Source organism: Canis lupus, chromosome 4 (assembly GCF_048164855.1).
Source record: "Canis lupus baileyi chromosome 4, mCanLup2.hap1, whole genome shotgun sequence".
NCBI lineage: Eukaryota > Metazoa > Chordata > Mammalia > Carnivora > Canidae > Canis > Canis lupus.
The window spans coordinates 10,258,224-10,266,058 of record NC_132841.1 but is presented as its reverse complement, the minus strand read 5'-3'; the positions used below and the strand labels follow the sequence as shown (position 1 = coordinate 10,266,058).

General features: G+C 52.3%; 1 long non-coding RNA gene across 1 annotated transcript; it reads right to left on the bottom strand.

Annotated features, from left to right (window-relative positions):
* Positions 1-594: 594 nt before the first annotated feature.
* Positions 595-2,240, bottom strand: LOC140631474 (uncharacterized). Its single transcript, XR_012029024.1, has 3 exons — positions 1,485-2,240; positions 963-1,302; positions 595-850 (listed from the first exon to the last, which is right to left on the bottom strand). It is a non-coding gene; the product is annotated as an uncharacterized lncRNA (long non-coding RNA).
* Positions 2,241-7,835: the final 5,595 nt, after the last annotated feature.

Genomic DNA, 7,835 nt, shown 5'->3' with positions numbered 1-7,835 from the left:
AAGAAAGAAAAAATATATATCTATGTTCTGTATGTATATGATATATGTGCATGTGTGTATATAAATGTATAAATACCCTGCAGTATTTTTTTTAAAGATACATAAGTCTACTGACAGTCGTAGCCTCCAGAGGAGTCTGGAGAGTAGAGCAGGGTGAGGGTACTGGGCTGGGCGGAGGCTGTCTACATTCCCAACCCAGCTCTGCCCCTTGCCGTCTAACTCAGAGAAGATAATCTCTCCTGGCTTTATCTCTTCACCTGTTCATTTTTTTAACTGTAATCTCTTTGTGCCTCACATCCTCCTCTGTAAATGGGAATGGTCATAGTAGCATCTCTCTCTTGAGTTGTAAGGATCAAATGAATTAGTATATGTAATGGTTTAGAGCAGGGTCCAGCACAGAGTAAATGCCATGTCAGTATTTGCTATCATGACCTGGTCAAAAACAAGTAAATTGTAATAATAAATTATATAAAGTATAAGAAATTATATTGTACATTATAATAGAGAAATATGAAATATAATTAAGTTGTATTATATAAAAATAATAAATATATTATATATTATAATAAATGATAATAAATAGAGGATGGGGGGACCCTGCACCACATTACTAACCTGGCGACTCCCATGTGGAACTTCCAGGCCCTCCCTGCTAGTGCACCTCTCAGAGCAAGGGTCTGGAGAGGGCAGGGATTTGCCCCAGTCACTCTGGGAGTGGAAGGGGTGGTGGGCGGCTCCAGCTCTGGTGCTCCATCCCATGCCCTGTCAGTGGCAGGTGCAGGCACCCAAGAGGCAGTGAGTCCTATTCTGTCGCTTCCCATCCATGAGGGCTTTCCTGGGGCTTCAGGAGCTGTAATAACAATTTTTAGAGGAGGACATGTCAAGCCAGCATCTTTTCTGCTTTTCTTCCAAGTGTTCCCCTTGCAGGGCTCCAGATCTCTGGGCGTGCAGGCCAGACCTACCTGAAGTGGGCCTGCAACCTCTCTCTCTGTCTTCTTTTGAGCTGTGAAATGGGTTAATTAAGATGGAGCAGTTTCACTGGAAGAACCTGAGTCACTCGGGCCATGTGCTATTTTCTGAAGCTCTGGGAAGTAGTGTCAGAGAAACACCAGAACGTCTTCAGAAGCAGCTCTCACCGACTGCCAGGGGAAGTCCTGCACCACTGACGAGTTACGGGAAAATCCAGACATTCCCATGATGGACCAAAAGGGAAGGCAGGGGAAAGGAAATAGGGAATTCGTACTAAATGGCCTCACTTGGAGCGGACACTTGAATCCTGGCGATTCTTTCTCAGCACTCCTCCTGCCAAAGGGAAAAAAGGAAAGAAGCAGTGAAAATCCCCTTCTCTCTCTTTGTCCTGATTTCTTAGTTTTCCTTCTAAACATCCAGCATATGGGTCGGGCTGCCCCCAGAAGTCCCCGCCTTCCTCTCAGGAGCTGAAACCCTTTTGCTGCAATGAGGCAATGGAGTAAAAGTGGAAAGACCTCAGGCAGCGGGTGGTCCAGGGACCAGCCTGGCGAGGATGCCCCGCCGCAGAGGCTGTGACTGTCCTCACAAAAGCAGACGTGCCCATCCAGTGCGCAGGACTGCCGCTCCCTGGTTTTCTCTCTCTCTCCTTCTCTCTTGGCTACATCTTCGATTTCGGCCTGTGGTGAATTATTTACTCGGAGCCGAGCTAGGAGAGCGCAAGGAGTAGACAGCCCAGCGGGAGCAATGAGGAAGCCAGGGCATGAGCCGTGCAGGGTGCTTCGGCAGCTGGCAAGCAGAGCACCGGAGCGGGGGCTTCAGAGATCGCTCCCAGGTAGCGCCTAAGTCAACAGGTATTTGCCCAAATGAGGCTCTTATAACGCAGCCAGCGCGGAGCCCGACGTGCCAGGATGTGCCCCGGGCCAAATCCTGGGGAGCCGCGTGCCAGTCAGGCCAGCAGGAGCTCTGTCTCCCCATCTGGACGCTCACTCCCGCTTGGTGACACCTGCCCCTGCCGGGAGAGGGAGGAGAGCGCCGCCGGTCCCCTGGTTTCTCAATTGCTCACAAGGCCTTGCTCCGGCTTCTCCGGCTTCTCCGGGGCGAGGTGGGAAACCCTGGAGCCTGTGCTAAGAGCCCAGTGGGTTCCTGAGGACATCGACCTACACCTGTCCCAGCACCTGCACAGGTAACAGGCCTTGGCCCGCGGGCCGCCCCCAGCGCCTTCTGAAAGAGTCAAGGCGACTTCCAAAACCTCTCCTGCCTTATGGGCCACAAGAGAGACTGCTGCTTCCTTTGAGGAATGAGCCACGGCCTATGCTAGTTTTGGTCCCATTTTTAGGGTCTGCCTAACACGAGGTAAAGCACTACTGTTTATCCTGGGGTTTTCAGCTGTTTTCCCTGGAAGCCGTGCACTGTGCACGAGCTGGAAGCAGGAAGCCGAGTGAGCCAGGGGAGAGGGCAGGCCCGTGGCCACACAGACCCGCCGCTCTGGCTCCAGGCAAGTGGGAGGGGGGGGTCCGGCCTGGGAGCTGACACTCAGAGAGCTGTTTTACTTTTGTGTCTGCATTTCACAACCGGTCACTTTTGATGGACTAGAGAGATACAGTTTATGAAAAAGAACACAGACTTGCCCTGGAGTGACTCTGGTTACAGTTGCCGTGGAACCAACCGGACGAGCTGTGCGCAAATCCCCGCTGGCCCGTTTGCTCTGTGTCTGCTTCACTTAAGGCACACAGACTCTTCGGACTTCCCAGCGGCCCTGCAAGGCAGGGGCTTTATGCGTCCTCCTCCTACGGGCTGAACGCCAGGCTTAGGGAGCTGACTTGCTCAGGATCACACGGTTGGGAAGGGCCTGAGCAGGAATTTGATACCAGACAGTCTGATTCCAGAATGAAGTGATCGTAACTGGAACGGGTCCAGTAGAGGTACAGTTGTGAACAGACCCCTGCCTTCGTCCGCTGGGCGGCCAGAACAAAGTAGCACAGACTGAGAGGCTTAAACAAACATTTATTTTCTCACAGTTCTGGAGGCTGTTGGTCTAAGATCAAGGTGTTGGTAGGGTTGGTTTCTCCAGAGGCCAATCCGCTCGGCATGCAGACGGCCACTCTCTTGATGTGTCCTCACATGGCCTCTCCTCTGTGTACACACATCCTCAGGGTCTCTTTGCATGTCCCGATTTCCCCTCCTTGTAAGGACACCAGTCAGACTAGATCAGGACCCACTGTAAGGGCCTCCTTTTACCTTAATTACCTCTTTCAAGACCCTATCTCTGAATATAGTCTCATTCTGAGGCACTGGGGGTTAGGACTTCAACATAGGAATGTGGGTGGATACGACTCAGCCCATAGCACCCAGACATCTCAGATGAGGAGACTGAGGCACAGAGGGGTTAAATCGCACAGAAAGTAGGACCAGCATTTGGACCTGGGCAGACCAGTTGCAAGGTCCCACTGTCAACCTCTACTCCACCCTATTTGCCAGCCTCTTGTGCTGGGTCACTCCATCCCTCTATGTTTTGAGGCCATGATACTGGATGTTAGAAAATGAAGGTGCTGGACTTCCAAGAACTGGTAGAGGCTAACATCAGACCCCATATCCAAGGCAAGAACAAAAAGGCACATCAGGAGAAGTGTCTGATCAAAGGTCTTAGAATAAGTCCGCAGGAAAAAAAGAGGTTTCCAGAAAGCAAACTCTCTGGGTTACACCCTCCAATGGGACCAGTGTATCCAGACCCTGAGACCTGGTCCCATTAAGAGCTCAGGCCTGGAGTCAGACAGAGTGGGTTTATAGGTGGTTCAGACAAGCACCGCGAATACTCTGAGCCTTCATCCCCTCAGTGAGGGAGATGCACAAGGCTGATGGTGAGGGTGATGGGAGATAACGCGCATTCCAAGCACTTTGCACAACACCGGGCACACGGTGAGCTGTCAACAACCCAGCCCAGGCTGTCCTGAGTATGAGGGCACCTCGCGGTGGTGCAGCAGGAGGAGCTGTGAGAGAGCCCAGAGAGCCCTGTCGGCAAGGAAGCGACCTCAGGCAGCAGCCCGGGGCCCTAATCTGAACCACGTCTCTCCCCCACCCAGGAGCAAGGAGACTGGAGGGCGATTCTATCCCTGCTTCTCTCCTCCCCCGGTTTGCAGGCAGAGCCAACTATGCTGAGAGGCTTAAAATTCCAGACTGATTTCTTCTCTCCAGCGGTTTGCAAAAGCTGTGAGCTTGAAAAGAAAGTCAAACTTTGACCAGGGAGGGGGCGGGTAAGTAGGCCATGGAAGTGGGGGAGGGAGGGACGACGTCCATGTAAGTTTCTAGACAAAGTCCCAGGTGGCATAGGCTGTGTCAAGGCTTTACTGCTGCTCCGAGGGGACAAGATTGCCTTGGCCTGGAGCCAAACTAATCCTGGTTTCCTGCCTCAGGATCTCAGGGGCAAGAACAAGCCTCTGTTCCATGGGAGAGAAGGAGACAACCCCAGGAATCCTTTCACCAAGAATTGGGAAGCCTGATGGGAACTTGCTCTCCCCCAGATGGGGCAAGAAGCATCCTGGGCTCTGGGCACAGCCAGGTCTTTACCCAATGACATCTGTGGCCCAGGGTGGGCTTTTATCTCCTTAAAAGTGCCTTTCCTTGGGGTGCCTGGGTGGCTCAGTCAGTTAAGCATCTGCCTTTGGCTCAGGTCAAGATCCCAGGGTCCTGGGATCGAGCCCCACATCGGGCTCCCTGCTCAGTGGGGATCTGTTTCTCCCTCTGCCCTCCCCTACTCCTACTGGTGCTCTCTCTCTAATACATAAATAATTTTTTTTTAAGTGCCTCTCCTCATCTAGAAAGCCAGTCTGCCATGGTCAATATTGCCTACACCTCCAATGTCCAGAGGACTAGATCAAGTATGTGCATAACTATGTGCAAAAGTAACCGAAAGGTACTCCACAGAACCCAAGATGCTCTTGAGCATCCTCCAGGAAAGCAGCCTTGCCGGCTGGACTTCCCCATGGAGCCCAGTGCAGGTTAGAGAGATCCAAATGATTGATGCTGCCTGGAATAATCAGAAAATATATTTGTAGTAAGCTCTGGGCATTTCCCTTCATCCTCCCCATAGGAGGTGGGTAAAAAATCATGACATAAGATTATTATAATCATAAGCTCCATGAAAAGAACACATTAGCTGTTTGTGGAGAAGCAATGAGATCTAAGACCATGCTGGTTACTGCAGAGGAGTCCAGGTAAAGGCAGCTTTCACTATACCCACTTGCTCGTTCTTGCCTTTATTCAGTTCAACAAGCATCTACTCAGTACCTGTGGCCGAACACTGGTAATCTCAGTCATGGTCTTTCTCAAGATTCATCTCTGCCCTGGTTCTACCACAAGCACGAGGTGAGGAAGAGAATCATTAACCCCAACTGTTACTACTATCCCCTGCCCAGCATCACCCCTGGCACGTGGTGGACCTGAGACACGGTGCCCCTTTTGCTGGAGTCTCATTATAGGCTCAGACTGACTTGGCATCAATACTGACCCAGAAACTGAAAGGCACGTGGGTGCCCCAGCTCTCTCCTCACCTCTGCCATGGCCTGCCTGGGCCCGCTTTGCTTCTCCCTCTGTCCTGTTCCTTCAGGTGTCTCAGAGTGGAACAGGTGCAAGACCATGTATGCTTTCCTTAGAGCATAATTCCAGGGAAGTGTTATCCTAATGGACTAGCATTTTCTTTCTTCTCTTTTGCTAACTGTTCCCCCACCAGTCCCCTGACAAGGGGCAAGTAGGGGGAAAGCTCTCTGCTCACCACACACACCATGCTGAATTTCCTGCCCCCTGCGCCCCCCACCCCCACTCCCCAGGTTGCAGAGCATCTCAAATACAACAGTGAGGAGCCATTGAAGGGATCTGGGCTGGGCAGCTGTACTTTGTGAAGGTGACTCTGGGGTTCAGGACAGATGGATCAGGGTGGGGAAGGTTGGAGGTGGGTGATAGTGACATCTGGAGGCTGCTGCATTGTCTAAGGGAGACACAGTGAAGACTTGAACTCTGGAAAAACCAAATGGAATGAAAAGACATGAAGACATGTGGGAGGTAGACTACCAGGGATCGCCAACGGCCTGCGCTTGGCAGATTCAGGTGAGGCAAGATTACAGATGATGCTACGGTTTTGAGGCTGGGTGAGCAAGAGGATGTTCGTGCTATTAGCTGAGTAAGGAAGGAAAGGGGAGGAACATGTGCGTGCGTGTGTGTGTGTGTGTGTGTGTGTGTGTTGGGGAGGTGGCTGCTGAGGCAGACACGTTCAGATGGGTACCTTGAGTTAGAACAGTTCCCTGCTACTGCTGTAGCAGATAGACAGGTTGGACAGTCAACCTGGGGCCTCTGGTTCACAACACTCGGCAAGAGGTCAAGCCACAGACCGAGATGGGAAAGATGGGGGAGGCCAACATCACGGAGCCTCAGAAATGGCCATGGAAAGTTCTGTGCCTGGCCTGGCAAGCCCCTCCCTCGGCCACCACTCATGAGGGAAACTCACGGGGAGGTCCTAGTGTCAGTAAAGGGTGCTCTGATGTGCTGTGTTCTCAGACTAAAATCATTTCTGCCCCCCATGGATATTTGTCCTCCAGATAGTCAGGCTCAGTGTTCTGGGGTTTTCCTCCGTACTCCAGTGTGAAACTGTAACTCTAGATCATGAAACCTCTTTCAGGGAGACTCTTTGGAAGAATAATGAATTATCATGAGGGTTTTTCCACATGGCAGGAAACCAAGATCCATCAGCAAATCCTAAAAGGAGGCAGGTAGGAGGCAGATAGAATACTGAGCTTTGCCAGAAGTGGCCAAGGCATGCTGGGAGTTCCTATTTCTTTCCAGTGGCTGGTGATCACCCAGAGCGTTTGTCTCCATCCGACCTCAGATAACAATATGAATCATCTTCTCTTCCTCCTCTGTGGTGTGAGCAGATTGCTGGAGGGAGATTGCAGGGGCTTTGCTTTCTTTTCTGTCTTGAGCAGGTGTGCAGAGAGGTGAAGGTCACCCCTCCCTTGGAGAAGCCAGTGCTGGCTCCCAACCGGCCCTCAGGACTGCTCGTTGTCATTGGCTGCCAGCCCCTGGGCTGCCACCCCTTCCTCGGGGTGGCCTGTTTCCTCCCGCGCTTCCCCACAGCGGCCCCCATTGTATCCATCTGCGCACACTGCGGGGAGAAGCCGCCCAGCCCTGGTGACTTACAGCACAGGTTCATAGTGTCCCACCTGAGCCGTAGGTGTGGGCAGGGCTGGCTCCCCCCCAGGGCCGAGCAGCAGACCCCCGGCCAGCCTCGGGGATTTGCAGGAGGCTTCAGTGCTCCTTGGCTGTGGAAGCATCACCCCATCCCTGCCTCATTTCACGTGGCGCTCTCCAAGTGTGCCTGTCTGTGTCCCAGTTCCCCTGTTATAAGGACACCAGGCCTGCTGGATTAGGGCCCAGTTTCCTCCAGTGTGACCTCGTCATAATTACATCCTCTCTGACCCTATTTCCAGAAAGGGTCACACTCTGACACTCCAAGGTACTGATGGCTATGCCTTCAGCATATGAATTTGGGGGTGACACAGTTCAACCCAAAGCATCCCTCCTCTCTCTCTATCAAAACCTTTTCTGAAAGCCCTAGTTCCCAGAGGAATAAGTGGCTGCTAAATCACAATGCCTGGCCCCCACGTCCTGGCCTCACAAAAGAGCATCAGAACCCTCAGCTTCTCAAGGAAACTCCCAGTGGGAAAGTTAGGCACCCATCAGGGCCTATCTGAGCTCTGGGCTCCCTGGAGCACCGGAGACCTACGGCACCAGATCATTGCCAGCTGACCTCGCTGAGCCAAAGACCATCGGATTCATTCTCCTTCCCTTCTCTGAAGACAGTAGATACAGGACCCCTG